The following is an 18,957-nucleotide window of genomic DNA, read 5'->3' as shown; positions in this document are numbered from 1 at the left end:
CTAATTTTTTAAAAGAGAGAATGTGAGTTATAGTGAAACAACACAGAAGGCTTTGGACTTCAAAGTTGAGATAAAGAAAGTTTAGCGAGATCTAATAGAAATGAAGATGCCATCAAAGGACTTAAAGCAATAAAAGTTAATAATTTACAGAAGTCTGTAAGCAGCTATGTAATCTTTGAAAGACCTGTAATTGATGCGGCATCTGGACAGAGCTGCAATAACTTCAGTTTGGGATGACAGAAATGATTGCAGATATGAGCAGCAACAAATATGTCACGGATCCAAAACATATATGTAGTAAGAACAAGAAGGAACAACAACAGAACAGAAATTCCCACCAGGAATGCAGCACAGCAAAGCCTCAAGAAGCAAGAAAATCCCTTGGAGAAAAACCTATAAAAGCTACAAAGTGCAGCTCCAGTATCTAAATACTGAATTGGTCTGTCAGTAAATTTGGGTGAGTTGGGTAAGGTAACACTCAGGTAAACAGTAAGAGTGACCAATTTCACACATGAACAAATACACCACTTCACCTTCGATGAAGATGTTCAACTTGACTGTCAAAGAGGCACTGTGATATCCTAATTTAATACAAATCCTGCCATAATTTAAGTGCACCCATTCAAATGAACTGGTAAAGGCAGAGTGAGAGTTAGAGGGAAGAGAAAATAAATAAATGACCCAGTAGAGACACACTGAAACTTTGTTCCTTGCTCATCCAGACACTGCTGAAAACACTAGGGAAAAATTTCAAGGCACAATACTTAGTTGAATGTGCACTCACAGATCAAGATTGACAGCTGCACCTCAATAGACTTTAAGGCCACTCCTGTGACCTGAAGGCCACAAGGAATCCTGCAGATGTTTAAGAATAGCCTATTGCTTTGAAGCCCATTGGTATATTATGATTATGGCATACGAGCACATACTGTATGTCAGATGACAGCGTTTGCTACATGACTTCACCTATTACATGACTCAGATATAGGAAAATCCCATTTACTCTGCTTAATCCATCTCATCCTCTGGGTCCTGACTCACATGCACAGCAGCCAACAGCTGTGGTGGTACAAACGCTAAACCACAGCAGTGCTCTCTCCACTCTTTTCCTTCTAGGTATTATCACCTTTCTAGCATGTCCATCTGAAGAAAACTGCTGCATAGACTTCAGCTTTTTCAACTCTCACACAACCTACAGATTAAATGAATATTAGGATTGTGGAGTACTATGATTGATTTATTTTCAACATTTCTGCTACAAAGCAGTAACTGTCCAGGGAAGGGAAGAAGGTGAGTAACTGTGAGAGCAAGATTTTCTATTCTCCTTATCATGAGGTAACTGAAAGAGTCAAAAGAGTAGTTGCACAAATCCTGAGAAAGTCAGAGACATGGACAGACCTGTACTATGGAGCAACTTGGTGCAAGGCATTGTTTGGTGAGGAAGTGAGATTATGGCTAAAGCAGGTGGATAACAATAAGAGACAAAGCTGAATTTGATGCAGGCTGCTAGCTGCTCTGTGAACAGTGTGTTTCTGTGTACGCTGGGACAAAATCTACACGTCCAAGAGAAATCGTAGATCACAGTGTCTTCTGGTCCAAGACCTGTCACAAATATTGCTCTGTAAAGAGGGAACAGACACGGTGACACAGAGGTAGCGAGAGCAAGAACAAACCTGTGGGGTTTTTTGCACGGGCTAACAGGAGTGTTAAGCGTTTCCATAAACCTGCGCAGGTGTGGCACCACCTCTGGTTCTTGTTTCCCACATCAATTGTGCTGTATCTTTGTTTTCAATGCGCACAGCGCCTGCCTTTGCGTTCAGTCGCATACAGTGCAACCTTACTAACACAGCCCAACTCCGACGGCCGCAGGCGAGCAGCCACCGCGGCAGCGCCTCGAGTAACACCGCGACACCGAGTGCTACAAAAGTGACAGCAAAGCGAGCCAATCCTTCCTAGCCGTGCGCGCAATTACAGATTGATTTCAACTCCCCCTCCTCCCCCAAACCTGAGCAAGACCCGCTTCGCGGCGGCCTCCCTCCCCTCCGGCCCCCGGCGCAGCCCCGCGCCCGCCGCTCCGCCCGGGCGCTGCCGGTACCGTGAGGCGCCGCCCCCCCCGCCCCGCGGGCTCTGCCCCGGAAGGCGATCGCGCCGCGCTCCGGAAGCGGAGCCGGGCAGGGTCCGGCCCAGAGCGCGGCCCTGTCGCTGCCGCGGTCGGAGGCGCAGCCGTGCCCCGGCCCGACGCGGGGCCGCCGTCTCGCCCGTCACAGGCGGCCCGGCCCGGCGGCCAGCGCGGGGCTCATGGCCCAGGTAGGTGCTGGTCCTCGCCCCCTCCCCGGGCTCCTTCCTGCGGGGTGCCCGGCTGGCTCCGCTGCCGCCCCCTCCCAGTGGAAGCCCCGAGCCCCGGAGCAGCCCCTTGGTTGGCCTCCTCCCGCGGGAGCCGGGCTGGGACGTGCCCCGCGGTAGGACCTGCTGCTCCTTCCCCGTGGGTCCGGGCGCGGGAGCTCGGGGGCGGCCGGGCCCCCACAGGCGCGGGGGGCTCCGGCCCGGGGCTGTTTCTGGGCGGGGGAGGCCGGGCACGGAGGGGGATCGCTGCCTTACTCTGGGGCTGGGGCGGGAGCGGCGGTGGACGAGCAGAGTGCGAGTTTAGAAACAAAAGACGAGGCGATAAATTTGTCCCTGCTGTGGCTGTGTTGGAGGCAGGTCTGGCGCGGGGAGCGTTCCCGGCTGCCTGACCGGCCCCTCGTTGCGCGGCGTGTCCGATGGTCGTGTCTCATCTCGTGTCACCTGTCAAGCCCTCGCACCTTCCTCTGGCTCAGCTGCGTCCGTCACATGCCTGCCAAGACAAGTGCGTTTGCTATTCCACGTCGCTGAGCAAACCCGGGGGGCTTTCGAGGTGCGAGACTGATTGAGAGCTGTGTGGGGTCAGTGGGTTGGGACCCGCAGACAGAGCCTGCCAGGGGAAGGGGCTCCTCCAGGCTCTTGGAAGGGGTGCCGTGTGTATGAATGAAAGCGATACCGGGCTCACTTCCTCGTCATTTTAAACCGCCCATCCTGTGACATATCAATACAAGTAAATGTAGCAAGGACGGATCTGAAGACACACCGACGTCAAAAGGTGTCTCAGTGCTGATTTGGCTTGAGTGATCATCTAAACTTGAAATATTTGAAGAAGAATGCATGTTTTTGCATCTTCATGGTCACTGCATCTTGTTCAAAGTCATTGCATAAGATGTGATAATCATGATTAAAAATCACTAGGAATGTTGTTGGACTGTGAGTTGAAAGTAATGCTTTTATTGCATATAATGCTAACATTGCATACTATATTATTATAATGAAGAAATAGTGTAGAAATCAAGAAATTTTAGTAAGTGTTGAGAAAGTTGCTAGCTGTTGTTTGATCTTAATATTTTTAACAAGCATTTTATTTGTGACTATATATATATAAAGATACAGGAATATTTAATTTTTTTTTTTATCTTTAAGGCCTAGTGACAAAGTGATGTTTAGTGTAATGAGCAAAAAGAGTTCTCTGAATGAATCTTTACTGGTGTTAACATTAACAGTAATTCCATATAATGAACCTGACATTTAATCTGTTCTACTAATTCTACAGTATATTTGTATTTGGTGAAACAGAAACCGAATTTTTAAAGATTTGTGTAAAGGAATTTTTAAAGCTGTGTTAAAAGTGGCTCGGTATTCTGATACATGGGTTCAGATCTAATAATTTATTTTTTTTTGTTGAAATCAGCAGAACTGCCAGGGAGATTCATTGTCTGTTTTCCTTGGTTAGCACACCTGTCTGTGCCTGCTTGAAAGGAAACCTGTATCAGTATAAATCACCAGTTCAGGTCCAAGTACTGTTAACTCCATACTTGATTGAGAGTCCCTGAGTTTATTTACTTCCATGTCGAGGATGCTTTGAAAATGCTTGTTGAAACTGTGTGCCAGCAGTTGTAGGAATATATGGTTAAATAGCTTTTCAGGGTTTTGCTCACTTTCCAGGTCAGTGTTTTGTGTCAAGTGTTGGTGGTCAAGTTAAAAAGATTGTTGCTAACAGACTATCCTCCTATTTATGATACTTTGTTGTTTAAAAGTTAGCTTGAAAGTAGCTGCATCCATGTTTATTAGGTGTCTTGATTATGACCTCATTGAAATGAATTTTGTTCATTTCTGTGATCACTGGGACTTCTAGTTTAAGCAAAACAACCTTTTGAATAATGGATGAAATTCACTCCTGAGGTTTGTTAGACAGCTTTAATCACCAGAATCATTTAAATTTCTTTTGACTACTAATCTATGGTTAAGATAATACTTAACATGGCTGTAATAATTTTATTCCATGTATGTTCTTCTTATGCAAATATCTGAGTTCATTTAATCAGTGATGTTTAAAACAATTATCTGGTAAATCTATCATTAAGTTAGAGAAACTAATGCTCTCTCTTTGTTTCATTGACTATGAAGGGTGAAAGTGGCAAATGTAGTGAACTGGCCTCACTTCTTGCTTCTTGTGCCTAAATAAACTATGGCGGCTTAGCCATAGTCCTGCATCTTCCTGCAAAGACTGGAATAAGGTTTAATCTTAGGAAAAAAATTGATTAAAATAGTCACATTCAGCTCTGCAGGCAAGTTGAAATTTAAAATGTGTTGATGTCTGAGTGTTTCCACAGCATCCCAAGCTGATAAAAATTGGACCTCCCACCTTTCCAGCATCCTTCCTTCTCTTCCTTCCTTGTGCTGGTAAGGATTGCACTGGGAACTGGTTCAGGAACCTGTACTGGCTGAAAATTAGCAACTTTGGTTTTTTTTTTCCCTTGGTAGAATTAGTTTTCAGTTGACTCGACACCCTGAACCGACTCACTCTGCAGTTGCATAGCTGTCAGTGGCTTGTGTGAGTGGAGGGCTGGGATCCCAGAGAGGAGGGGCAAGAGCAGCACACCGTAGGCCTGGATCTGTGAGCTTGGTGCTGCAGGACTCGACCTACTACTCCTTCTTTGGCCTACAGCTGGCACAGACCAGCTCCACCATGGAAAAACATGGTCCTGTTTGCTTCCACCCTGCTCTGCTGCTTCCTCCTTTGTGCAGGCAAATACTTGTATGGTTATTTGGTGAGCTGGGCTGAGGATTGAGCTAACCCGGGGGAGGGGCAGGCAGGGAAGGGTTCGCTTTGAGCTGGATCAGTTTGCTGCACAAACATTTGTGCTGGCGCAGAGATGGGGGTGGAAGCAAGCGGTAAGGGGAGCAGGGTGTGTCTGTTTCTTTTGGTGACAGTGACACATTATGCCAGTTTAAAGGATATTTGATATTGGCCTTAATTCTGTGAAGTTAAGATGGTACAGCATTAAGGGTTTGAAGACATCATTTGGATATGGCTCATGGGAATATTTACATCTGAGACCCCTTAAACCAGGGTGGTGTGTGTACGATTTACTTCTGTGCTTTGAAGGGATTTCTGGAGGAAGAATCTGGCCTTTTTTATAGTATCTAATTTAAAAAAAAATATTTGATAGCTATTGTTTCATACAACTGATATTCATCAAATTACTCCACAAATGAATTTATTTGGCATTTATATTGAGTTTTTAAATATAAAAGACATAAATAAGGAAAGTTAGTGATCAGTGTCCACTAAGAAAATGTCAGCGTATTTTGCAGCAACAAGTAGATAGAGACATAACAAATCTATGAAAATTATGTGGCTAGATCATCTGTCTGAGATAAGATACACATTCTAACTTCACATGGTTTCTGGGGAGGCAGTCTGTGACTTCTCTTCCTAAGTAACTATAATGGTTAGTGGTTTTCAAAATCTATCTTATTCAGCCTATCGTAGGTGTTGCAGTTAATGTTTCAGGATATGGATAGGCATTGATTTTTGTCTTATTTTTTTATCCCCTAATATCTGTAAAAATTGTAGATAGTGTCCTCCATCCATTTGTCTCTCCTTCTCTGCCATAGATTACCATGCATAATAATCCTTTCCACCAGAGAAGCCATATGCAGTGTTACATAATCAGCCATTAAATGGACAGTATTAGCTCAGCCTACCTTCACTGGTCAGTTACCTTGATTAATTTTTCCCAAAGTGGATTAGTGTCCTCTTACATGATTCACTGTTGCAAGTCTTTATGGGTGGTAGTCTCTCTTTGCTCAGTGGTGGTGAGTAACTGGGCAGTAGCTACTGCTGGAAGCTCTTAGGTAACGTTTTCTGTAAAAACATAATGGCTTTTATTTTATTTTTGTCTGCTACTGTTTTTTTGTCAAAATGATTTGAGGAACTTTTTGCTGCAAACTGCTTTCCAGAGATGTTTAATATCGTGTAGGGCATGCAGGTGGTATTTTGGTGGTGTATGAGTTGTAGAACAGCAGTTGTAATAGACATTCAGTTTTCTGCTCTTGAACATCATCTTTTGGTGTTGGCCCTTCTGCATAATCAGTGCTAGATGTGACGATTCTTTTTAAATTTGAACTGGTGATAAACAGATATGTGGTGCTTTCTCATGGAAGTATGTGCGCATGCAAATGTCTGAGTATGTATGTCACGTATTCTCCAACTATAGTGTATTTTTCAAAGCTTCATCTTCACTGCATCTGGCAGGGTGGCAACAATCATGATGGAGAATTTAGTTCACTCTTTATTGAGTTTCCTCTTCCTACAACCATGGGATTCTCCACAATTTCAGTTTTCCCCTCAAGCTTTAAATGACAACAGAAATAATTACCTCTTGGCTTAAATAAAAAGAACTAATAACTTATTTCTGATGTTTATACAATAAAAATTCATGATTATTGCATGCTTGGGACTGACTATATGCATTCTTTTCTAATTAGTGGAAATGGCATTGTGATTACTGACTGTTTCCTTCTCATGTCTTAGAGTACTTTAATTTCATGTTTTATTTTGTTTTTCTAAAATGCTTTACATCCATATGTGGGGTAGTGAGATGAGAAGCTCTTTGTTACAGGAGTGATATGTAATCTGTCACTGACTTCTCAGGTGGTCCAGGGTAATCCCTGATCTTTTTGCTTGAATCTTAGTCAACAAAGTAATACTAGTATCAGTGTTAGGCAATAACACTAGTTACTAGTAACACTAGTATCTGTGCTCCTCTCAGATGCTGCAGGGGTAAAATCACTGTGTTGCATGTCATTGCAATCATACCCCTGACCATGCTGGATGGCCTTTATTTACTTCAGCTTCTAGAATCAGCCAGTTACTAGACCTGCTGTTCCTTCTCACAGAACTGGTTTGGTTTTGTTTGTTTAGTTTTTATTTTGTTGTTTGTTTTTGGTTTTGTTTTTCTTTTTAATAGATGTTTAGGTTCTATTTTGGCTGTAGATAGAAACACCTCTGTGTTGGTACATTTTTGGACCAGGATTTGAAAAATACCCCAAATGTATGTTTTGAGCTTATCCTTTTTTTCTTTCCTAAATTTATGATAAACGTGTATCTTATGGAAAAGATGTTCAGGTATATCTTGCTATTCAGATTTTTCTTGTATGTATGTTTGTTACTTTTCTATTGAGAAAAATCTAATTCACAAATAACATATTAATCATCTGTGCTCGTAGCAAATGTAAAATAATATTCTATTTAATTTCCTGCCTTTCCAAGGGTAAAATAAACTCTCCATCCCATATACCCAGACTCTTGCGTTTCTAATGCAAGATACAGATCTTTGATCTCTCATGAGAGGTGCAGTTTAAAATAGTGTGTTGATATTTTCACTGTTCTCCTGTCACTGCTGCCAAAGAAGTTAAACTGCACAGTAGTTCTTATCTGCTGGGATTGCACACCTTGACACAGATGAAGCATTTGTCTTTCAAGAAGATTTTCTTAAATGCTTTACACAGGGATATTACCTTCTTGTGTGATAGTATGACACCTGGCACAATATGCAGGTGGGGACATTTCATTATTACCATTTTTTATTGGGCAAATGTGATTGTAGTAATACTGCTTGCTGAGAATCATAAAATACCGTGATTTGGAAGAGACCCAATTATGTGGACATTGGAAAGATATTCATCAGCACAATACTAGATGAATTTCTGAGAGTAAATGTCTTTATTTCATTACTTGCAAGATGTTTGACAGTGGAGAGTTGACTGGTTTTGCCATGCTTTAAAACAGTGAGACATTTTTCCCTAATGGAGATGATGAAACACTTCCTTTAAAGAGGGAACTCTCACTATTTCCTCTTTTTCTCCTGCAGAAATGCAAACTTTAGTTTATATTTAAACTTGAAGTGAGAGATGAATGATCTAGTGTTGTGTTCAATCTTGGTAGCAATGTATCAATCTTATGCTGAGCTTATCTGAACTGACAGCAGTAGCTTTTTGCTCAGCAGCATGGCAGAGCAAAACTGAGTTGACTACGCAGCAGTTATCCTTCAGACATGGGTACATCTTTCAGTCTATTTATGAATATCAACAAACACTTTGTGCATACTTTTGCCATGCATTGAATGCTTCTATTTTCCTTTAATTTAGCTTAAAACTAGTAATAGAATTCCTGAGGTTTTGAAAGGAGTAGCTCTTGGCAAGCCTAGGGTTTTGAAACCAAAGGCAAATTAAGATACCAAGCAAACACAGGGGGGACTACTTCTTCAGGGAAGTATGTTAAGATTCTTCTGACATCTTAGCATTTGTCGTAGGGCTTGGCTTTTTTTGTTTTGGTTTTTTTTTTTAAATCTCTTTGAATTACTCCTTTAAAGCTCAGTTGTTATTTTCTTTTAAGAAAATCTTACTGAAACACAAGGGGACTTTTTTCCCCTTGATGCCACTCAACATGTTTAGCCTTTTCAGGCAACCATTGCAAATAGAGGGTATTAGAGTACTTTTTTTCTAGCTGTCTGTATTTTTCAGTAACTCCACACTGATTGAAGCATGTAGTTAGAACACAAATTTTAGTTCAAATAAAATATGGTCTTGCTTTTAAATCACCACAAAAATTATAATTGAAAGTAGTTGCTGTTGTGCATCTGTCAGGTGGTGCTATAATACAATTTTAAAAATATTTACATTTTCAAAGTGTAGTTGGGCTTTTTATAAAATGTGTAACTAAGCTGCTTTAGGTCTGTGGGAATGAGAGGATGTATGATGTAGGGAAACCTGCCTGGCTGTCACAGCCTTGACTCTCTTCTGCCTTTGCAGTGCTGCTTGCTGCAAGCATCTTCCCACTTCTGTACCTAAAGTATGCAACGTTCATAGAAATCTCTGCATCTCCTATATTTAGGTTGCTTTGTAAACTTTGTAGAGATTCATGGCTCTTTGTGTGTCTTCATACTTTGTGTGTCCTGTATTTCCTTTAGGTGTTTTTTATCATCATAAACATTTTGAATGTTTCAGAGCTCTTTATCTTCTCTCTCAAACTTTACTCATTTGCCTGCCATTTGCAATGCTGCTGACAGTGTAATAATCCTCCCTCACCCAGGGAGGGCACTTGTTTTGGAATAACCCTTTCTTTTTCTTCTCCTTGAGAAAGTCATGTTTTATTCATGTACTCCTTCCTTGTCCAAATAACATTTTCAAGACCACATTTTCTTTTTCTGTCTTTGCAAATGAAGTTTCTGTATCTGCCATCTGGAGTACTTCAAGTACCTTCTCCCTCTGCTGATATTCCTATCTCTGCAATCTGTTCAAAATACAGCTGCTACGATTTTTTAGTAGTCTGACTGCTACTTTCCTCATCAAGCTGAATCTCGCTTATTGTCTTTGAATTCAAGGACCCATGTCTCCTATTTCTGCATGGTAGTCTTTTTCCTTCTGCCTTTTTTTCTTCTCCCACCATGTCTTTACTTATGTTTCATGTCATATACTTTGATTTACAAAACCTCTGGGATGTTCTATATGTTCATACTATTTCAAGAGAAAATGACTGCTCCTCTGACCTTTCTTCTTGGGTATTAGAGTATCCTGTTGTCTCTTTGCTTATACAGATAAACAATATTTTAATAGATAAGTAATATTTAATAGATAAATAATATTTTAAACTATGTAAGCAGGCAGGGATACATGTTAGCTTTGGATCTTTTCTTATAGGTGCTTGGGAAACGTATATTGTTGAATATATTTTAAATCTGATTTATTCGTCCAGTGATTTTGCTTTGAGTAAAGTGCACCGGTGGCATGCTTTAAAATGCGTTGTGTGAATACAGTGTCATATTTTGTGGATATTTAGTATCATATATGATTTCAGTTAGTAAATGTTGTTTTCTGCACTTCGAAGGTTCCTTTGGTGAGACAGATGTAATCTGCAGGTTTTATTGAAATAATATAAGAATTGAATTAAACTGGCAATCAAATTAGTATGAAGTGCTATGTCATATACTTGACTCATTGCAGAACTAATGCTAACATTAACAGAGGTAATACTTTTTTTATTCTTAAGGAAAGCCAAGTCACTCTTAAATATTTTTTCATGTTTCATGAAGCTTTGGTCCCAAGGTTTCTGTGGCTTATGTTTTTCATTTTGTTTGTGATTTTTTGGGGGGGTTTATTTTGGAGAAAGGTAACTGCTGTGGCTACTTGTACTTTGAGTTTTTTGAGCTGGTAATATAATGAAAAAGTAAACTAGTCATAATAGATAAAATAATAAATTTTAATGTATAGCTTGCTGTGTCTTAGAAATATTTTAGGATAGTGAAGTTAAATCACTGTGAATCTCTTCTGTGTCATGGCAGCTGCATTATGTTTTCTTCTCTTAAAATCTGCTGAGTAGACTTTCATGGCTTGAAATTGAGAATGCAGTGTATGTGGTACCAATTTGTAATGTAAAAGGACTAGGGCAATGATAGAATGTTAATTCTCTCAGGTGTACCGATGGTAATACTAAAGTAAGCTGGATTTTTCCTGTCAGACTATACTTTAGGACTGCAAAAAGCATTTAATTGGCAAATATTCAGATCTCAGTATGAATGTGAATTATTGCCTTCTTATCTCTCTTGATAGCTATCTCTTTCTCCATTTGCTGCACTAGTTTTAGGTGATGGTATTCAGTTCCTGAAAGAATTTCCTCTGCACTTGCAATTTTGCTAGGAAGGATGCCATTATGTTAATCTTCATAATTAAAAGGCATTTAGTTAAGACTTTTCAGACCTTAAAAAATAATGAACAAGCTAATCTTAAATCCAGTCCAATAAGTTGTTCTCTAAGCATGAACTCTGTGGTATTTATTTAGTATTATATTAGCAATATTGTTGTCCCTATAGTTAGAGAAATTCTGAGTAATACGTGCCAATTGGTCAGTCCTGCTACTCCATTCCTAAAAATTGCTGGACAGGAAAAGAATGTATAGAGGAAATGAAAAAGGGAAGGTGCTTCATAGATCTCAGGCAAACTATTTTATTTTTTTATATTTTCTTCCCTCTTTTTTTCTTTCTTTTTTTTTTTTTTTTTTTGTAGAGAGGTGACCCTTTCTTGTGCAGTACTTATATTCTCTCCCTCCCTAGGTTCCAGAACTTTTTCTGATAACAGAGATTGGGAGAGCATTTCCAGCTTGTCCTGTGGCTCTTTAGTTCTAGAGCAATGTGTGTTTTGTCTCAGAGGTACAACATATACCAGAAACTTAGATAAGCTTCTAGTTTCTGTAGGACTCTTTGGGTTTAAGTGTACATTATGACTCTTATATAAGTGTACATTATGACTCTTGACTTTTGGCCACTTAGGGTCTTGAAATATTTCTATTAGTAAATTGCAACAAAGTGCTCTTCAAAATCTAAAGTTCAGGTTATTTGTCTTGGATTTTCTTTGCCTACAGTGTTACGTTGATCATCTGACCTTCACAAATGTGTTTTCTTTCATGATTTTAGTCCCTAAGTGTCAGTACATTTGCTTAATAAATATTTCTTTCTGCTTTAGAGTTTGTTGTTCTGTTAAGTCACTATTCACTGGTCTCATAGAGCACAACTTCATGTATGTCTGCTAAATTTAAATTTACTTCTCTTGAAGAGTTTGTTTCTCATGTCAGCTGTAATATAGAATTCTATTTGTTAAATGGATGTAATGTACTAATTGTCAATGGTACGGTTTTAAAATAGTTTCATATCAAACTGAAAAGCAGTTTATCATTGTCAGTAGTATCAAATCAAAACTACTTCTCTGAAGGTTTGATTGTGCCATATCAGTTTAGTATTACTGGTTATAAGCTCTCCATAGGGAGGATGTTTTTTTCTAGTTGTAGTTGTTCAGTTGTCTGGAGAGAATGTGTTCAGCTGAGGCCTTGAGGAAAAGCTAAAGTACGTAATAAGTGGTGTACTCTGGGGAAAGCTCTAAATAAATGATTAAATGTTGACTACCAGGAGATACTTTATGCTGATAAGTAGAGCTAGAATCAGTTGATATGTGACATATCAGACTGCTCTTGCATTGATGACTGGCTGCAGTGGTACTGTTTCATTGGTGCTGACTTCTAAAATGAGCAGTGCACTTTAGGAGTGCACTGGATTCTTAGCAGTAGTGTCCTATCATACTGTATTAGTGAGTTTTTTAAAGTAGTTACACTTTAGGTTTATTCTTGGGTGTGCTGTACTAGGGAAATGTACCTTATATAATCTTGATTTCAAACAAGGAAGTTTCACATAAGAATACTTCTGATAATGGAATAATAAAGTCTAGCAGTGGTGAACAGTAGAAGTGGGTTTTTTACATAGTACTTTGAACAGTAAATATTGTGATCCGACAGTGATTTGTGAGAAATCTTGGTTTACATTCATTGCAAAGGCTTTCTATGAATTAATTCCAATAGCAGACTATTTCAATGAAATCACATGTTGATTACCTTTTAGTAATCAACTAAAAACTTTTAACTTTTTATCTTTTTTAACTTTTATACTTTTAGTGTGAATGAACTGTTTTGAAGCTGGTAGCTGTAGGAAATTTTGTAACTACATAGCTACATGTAAAAAGAATGTAAAACTAGAAAGAATAAGGGAGTGTTGACTTTGAAATACAAGTCTAGAGTTGTGAATAAAATGCAACTAAAATTGTTACCAAAAATTGCAACCAAAAACGTTTGATATTAAATTTCGTATGTTTGAAGCTATTTGCTGAGCTACTAATAGGCTAATCCTAATAACAGACTTTATTTATTTGGGCTTCAAATCTGTATTTGTGATTATATTGTTCTTATGTTAGTGGTGAAAGTAAAACCATTGTTAAATGTAAATTCGGCAAAAATCTCGGAAATGTAGAAGCTGGATTTCCTTTATTCCTTGTTAAATGTTGTATAATTTGGGACCAGGAAGGGACTTTTGCTTTTTTTTTTAAAAAAATATTTTAATAGCAACAATTTCCGAGGCTTGAAAGTTTTGTGCTGGTGCAGATGCACAGTGAGTAGATCATTCTTCCTTTCTCTACTTTTATTTTTTAAAGTTTGTTTGAATAGCACAGTTCTGCCTAGCAGCTGTACACTTGGGTGAAGTGTTAACAGTTAAACTGGGTATCAGTAGTTTTTTAAGTCAGAAATGGTGACGGCATATCTTGGGGCAGGTAGTGCACTTTTTTCTGTAGTTTGTTTTGCAATCCTCTTGCACATGCATGATTAAACTATTTGTAAATGAGTTTACAGTATGGCCTTATGGTATTTTTTTTGTTTGTTTGCTTTAAGATGCCATGGTGTAAACTGTGGCAATTTAGCAGCTGATTTGTGAGTGGCTCAGTGTTTGTCTCCTGAATAAGGCGGGGATTTTGGTGGGGCCTGGCACTTAGTGAGTACTGTGAATTTCTCGGCTGGTTTCTTGGTGATGGTGGTTGCTACTTCCCAGAACTTCATTTTATTTCCAAGAAAACTGTAAATGCTTCTCTGTGAAGTGTGTGCATTCACAGGCGCACATTAGACCTGTGCCTAATGTAATGAATTGTACTAGTGGGTTTTGTGGTGCATTGCTTTTTATATGGATTTTAAGAATTATTTATAAAATCTGTTTTAGTTTTTTTTTAACTAACAAAGTAGATGTGCTTCAACTAAGGTCATATTTCACAACTGATGGCATAAGTCTATAGTAGTGACTTGGCAGAGATTTTAAACACTTAAAAATATAATGAGACTTCTGAAAAGTGTCCACTTTAGAAGATTCCCTAGGGAAACTCTCAAATGAGTCATGTACATGTACCACACAACTAGCAGACTGAGTTCTTAGAATCCTATGATTGCTTCTTGTTCCCTAGGCTATCTGATGGCCATCAAGGAAGCCTAGATGTGCTACAGGTTAAAGAACTCAGCTCTTGCTTCAATACACAATAAGGTACAAAAATGGCTAAAATTAACATACCCATACAAATTTGTTCTATCCAGTTTGATCATCATTCAGTTAATATAACAGACAAAATGTATTGCCTCAGCAGTCAAGAATTAATGCAATTCAGGTTGAATAATAGAAAAATTACACCACTGGGGTTAATTGATTCATGCTGCTGCTGTGTGGGGCTGTTAGAAAGGGCAAAGTTAACATGCTCATCGTCCTGTTTGGAGGTGTAATAGGGCTGCTTGCAAAAGTCACTGCTGCAGTAAGAGAATTTATATCAGCCTGCAGCACTAGGCAGGTTTCAGAATTTGACAGCAGCTCTCCGTGCATCATACTACAGGCTTTCACTAGCTGGCACAGCAGAAGCAAGGTATGAATATAATCTTGTTGTAGTTCTATCATGTATTATTTAAAAGTTTTCTAACTGCTTCTTTTCCCTTCTGCACTACATTTGGCTTCCCTCTCACTTGAGATGTTACAGGTGTATATAGGATGACTGAAATAATGTAAACTAAAAGTCTTCCTTGTTAAACAGTGTGACTTCCAACTAAATCAAACAGTTTTCTCTTGCTGTGGTTTAGGGGGTAATGTGAAGAAATTGAGCTGCATATTCAGATAGTCAACATAAAATGGCTTTGAATTTATGCAGGAGTATAGGGATGTTAGTGTACTAATATGGAAAATGTTCAGAGTCAAGTAATTTACTTGGAGTTGTACAGAAGTATCAAAGCACATATGTTTACAAACACAGTAATAATTCGCTTCTTTTAATGATCAGCTATTAGAGAGAATACATCCAATTCAGATGTAGAACTGGACTTGTGAAAACTTGCAGAGTTTCACATAGGTGAGCAGCCTAAAGGTTGGTACAACAGAAGTTGCAGGAGCCAGGCAATATAAGGCAGTGAATCAGCCAAGGGAATTGTGTGGGAACTGATAAAGAAAGGGGACTTGAAATCAGTTAGGAAGAAGCTTGATTTTTTGGGAATTTGAAGTGCTTGCTTTAATTTATCTTAATCTTGCCTATTACATACAGAATTTGAATTACCGTGTTTTAATGTATTAACATTAGCTGATTATCATGTTTCTGAGTTCTAAATTGCTTTCAAAATACCTGCAATATTTTTAGGCAGGGATAAGTGGCTTCTGTGCTTTTGGGTGTCTTCCAGTATATACAAAGGGGTTGCAGTAAGTGGATAGTATATCTGGGAGTAAAGTACAATGTAAGTAGCATAATGATTATTTCACACTGCTTCTGTAACTGCATCTAAACTTCCATCAGTTCCTTTCTATTTCTGTTCTAGTAAATAATTTAACTTTTGCAGATTTTATTGTTGAGTTGCAGGTTCTGTAACATACGCTTGTTGACTGATTTCATTATTTATTGATGATAATATGTTGCTCTGACAGAAACTTGTGTTTTGTTTGCTTGTACAGTGTTAGACACACCATTTTCATTTGCTTTTGGATTTTTATATTAACTGAATAGTACAGAGAGAAGTAATAGGAGTCATGGTTTATCTTGGGTATCCAAACTTGCTTTGTGACATTACTGCCAAAGGCAATTACTCTCAGTGATTATTATGTTTACGAAGTTGTTGTATTTTCTGAAACCACAGTTCTTGTAAAAGGATAATTAAGTTAAAGCTTGGGCTGTTCTTTGCAGATTCTGTGCCAGTGCCAAAATATTTTCAGACAATATGTAGTTATCATTTGAAAGATACCCTTTTAACCTGAAAGTTAAAAGCTAAGTAGTTTAGTAAGTTTTTAAACTTGTTTTCAGTAAACTAGGACAGTAGTAAGTGTAAGGTGAAAGCAAGTAACTTATCTTGCAGTGTCATTAGAAATCAGATGTGAAATGTGAAAGCTTAAAGTTTATGTTATTAGTTTGAATTATTTTTTCTCCTATTTGTCTTTTGCAGTTGGGAGGACAAAAATCTTTCATTGTAGCTATGCTTGCTGAATACTTTAGTGACCAGGTTTAGCAAATGACAAACTTCCAAAGGTTTCATTCTGAGTGTTTATGTAAAGTATAATTTAAAACTTGATATCTGTAGTTGACTTACTGAGAAATGATGGGAATGACTTCCATCAGTCAGCTGAAACAGCTTAACTGTCAGGAGCTTAATCTTAACTTGTACTCTTAAATGAGGTTTTTTTGTTCTTATTTTAAACAAAAGAAAGCAAAATTAAATGCACTTATGTAAGAAAACAAAACCTGTACTGGAAAAATTGTCACTAATTCTGTTCTTAAATATTTAGGAATTTTTGAAGCTGTATTTGACACTGCAATGTGAATGGAAGTTAGAAATATTAAAGCTATGTGTGTAGGTTGAGATTTAATAAGTCTTATCAATACAATTTTTGATGTTGCAACTGAAATACTGTTCTTTGTATGTATAAATCACTTCCAACTTTTAAACAGATTTACACTTTGCACATAACTTTGCCTTTCTATGAACTTAGCTTTGTATAACGTATTTTAAAAGAAAGCAGTTTCAGAGCCTACAGATTGGTTTCTTTTCCCTTAGATTTTCTCTAGGGCTCTGAAGAAGTGATACACAGGTTAATTTATTTTAGCAAATTCATCTTAGAGTATAATGAAGCTTTATTTTCATGACGAGTTTAAGATGGTTGAAGTGAGACCTACTGAGAAAAAAGGAAGGGTCTGATTTCTCCTTAGGCATCATGGTCCAGCCTTCCTTTTGTTGGTGCTGGTCACAGTGTGGTCATTTGATCTGCAAGACCAGTGCAGTAGTTGGGATTGAAGCTTGTCTGGCTAATTGGAGTATGGCCAGAGTAGGAAAGACCATGTCTTTCAGCTGTTGTCACCTTTAGATCAGCTGAGGGGAACACAAAATAGCATTCTGAGAAAGAAAAACAGTTAATTTAAAGTATCTCACCTCAGAATGACTCTTAAATTTACAAAAGGAAAGCTTCACACTACTTGATAAACATAGAGCTAATTTTTATACATGTGAGTACCCTTGTTATAAACTGACTTTTTATTACCTCAGAAATAGGCTTGGTTTTGAAGGAGATGGTTTTTTTATTACCTCTTACTTCTTATTATGTCAGTTCTAGTAGACATAATTGCAGTAGAGAAAATTAAAAATTTTAAAAATGATTACTTTTGGCATTTTTGGGCTTTATTGTCAACATATAAAGAAGAACAAGTGGAGTAGGACATAGGTATGTAAATATTAGTGTTGACTCATTTGGACTTCCCTGTGATTTCACAACAGTGGTAAGAAATTAGGTGGTTTGTTTTTTTCAGGCAAGCAAGTGGAGATTGGCAGTGTAAAAATTATGGTGCAGCCCAACTTAATCTTTAGTGAGTGTTACACAACTGTTTGATTATGAATATTCACTGTTTTGTTGGTTTTTTTTTAAACTTGTACAGTTAAGTTACTCCCTTTATGTAACTAAAATCAAACACTGTGGTTAAAGTACTTCTAATAATGAAAATTATATTGAGTAGAATGCAACTGAATTTCTTCTCTTTATGGATTTTTTTTACATCCTTCTTCCTACCTCCATTCATTCCTGCACATGTACTTAAATATGGCTTCTGGGACATATTTAATGTAATGTCGGTTTTTGGTTTGGTTTTTTTTTTTTTTTTTTTTTTTTTTTTTTAGGGGTTTTTTTGTAGGTTTGGGGGTTTTTTTATTATGAAAGAGAATATTTAAAAGAAATTCAAAACTTTTAAAAATTTAGCTTTAATCATGAGTATAAGGTCAAAAGAACTTTCACAGTTTTAACTGTTTGAAAGCTGTCTGGCTGTAATGTTCAAATCTTTGACATAAAACATGGCCCTTATGAGCTTGTAAGAGTAGAAAAGGCACACATTTTCTTTTAACCTTTGTATTTCCTTTTCAGGTTAAATATTTGTGCTATCTTCAATATAATTGAACTTTTGGGTACATTCTGTCTAGATTAGTGTTGACCTTGGATGTGCAGAATATATTAAAATGCAAAATTAATTGGGATTCCTCTTCACTTTTAAATTCAGAATGATTGAAAGATTACAAGAAACTTCAATTTTTAATGTTAACTTGTAGGTTTACTGACTGTGAGGGGTGTTATTAGACACAGCTGTTCACTTATTTTCTCTGTTCTTCCCAGAAAAATCCTATCTATCCTGGTTGCATGAAAACACCAGAAACCCAAGGTTTCTGGGGTTACAGTGAATCAGTAGAAACCTTGTGGTGTTAATTAGATGTTATTAACAACATCTGTCTTTGCTATTAGTACGCCTGTCTTTTTCTGGGTAGACTAAATAAGCAAGACCAATTCAATATTTTGAATTTGGAAGCATCAGATTCTGGTAATTGAAGATGTGGCTTTTAAGGAATGACTTGGAAAATACTTTAAGGAATAACTTTAAGGGGTGACTTAGAAAATACATTTAAATTTTAATGGCATCCTTTAATGGTTTACATTGTGTATATATGTAAATTTTTATGGGAAAATGCAGAGTGTGATATACATAGCTGCACTATTGTTAATTTGTCTGCTTTTAAGTGGTAGTTTGAGGGGACTATCAGTGTGAAATTATAATCTTTCTCTTAGTTCTCACAGATCTGGTACAACTTTTTGGGATCCATGTTGATTTTTACAGGTAGGAGGATTTATCTAGCTGGCACAGGCAGCAATGGCAGTTGTGAGATGGAGACACAGGCAGGTAGTTGGTGCCTTGAAG

General features: G+C 37.9%; 1 protein-coding gene across 3 annotated transcripts in view; it reads left to right on the top strand.

Moving 5' to 3' along the window:
- The first annotated feature begins 2,169 nt into the window (after nt 1-2,169).
- Nucleotides 2,170-18,957, top strand: part of LOC131573746 (fibroblast growth factor receptor substrate 2) — a 46,617-nt gene continuing 29,829 nt past the window's right edge. Inside the window, exon 1 of one of the 3 annotated variants that reach the window (XM_058827972.1) lies at nt 2,170-2,307. The gene's annotated coding sequence lies outside the window, so the exon portion shown is untranslated. Of the gene's footprint in view, nt 2,308-17,819; nt 17,840-18,957 lie in introns of those variants that run through there. The other 2 variants (XM_058827973.1, XM_058827974.1) reach the window with 2 other exon arrangements.

This window comes from Poecile atricapillus, chromosome Z (assembly GCF_030490865.1).
Source record: "Poecile atricapillus isolate bPoeAtr1 chromosome Z, bPoeAtr1.hap1, whole genome shotgun sequence".
In the NCBI taxonomy this organism is placed as follows: Eukaryota; Metazoa; Chordata; class Aves; order Passeriformes; family Paridae; genus Poecile; species Poecile atricapillus.
Note: the sequence above shows the minus strand (reverse complement) of the source record. Positions and strands in the feature narration are given on the sequence as shown.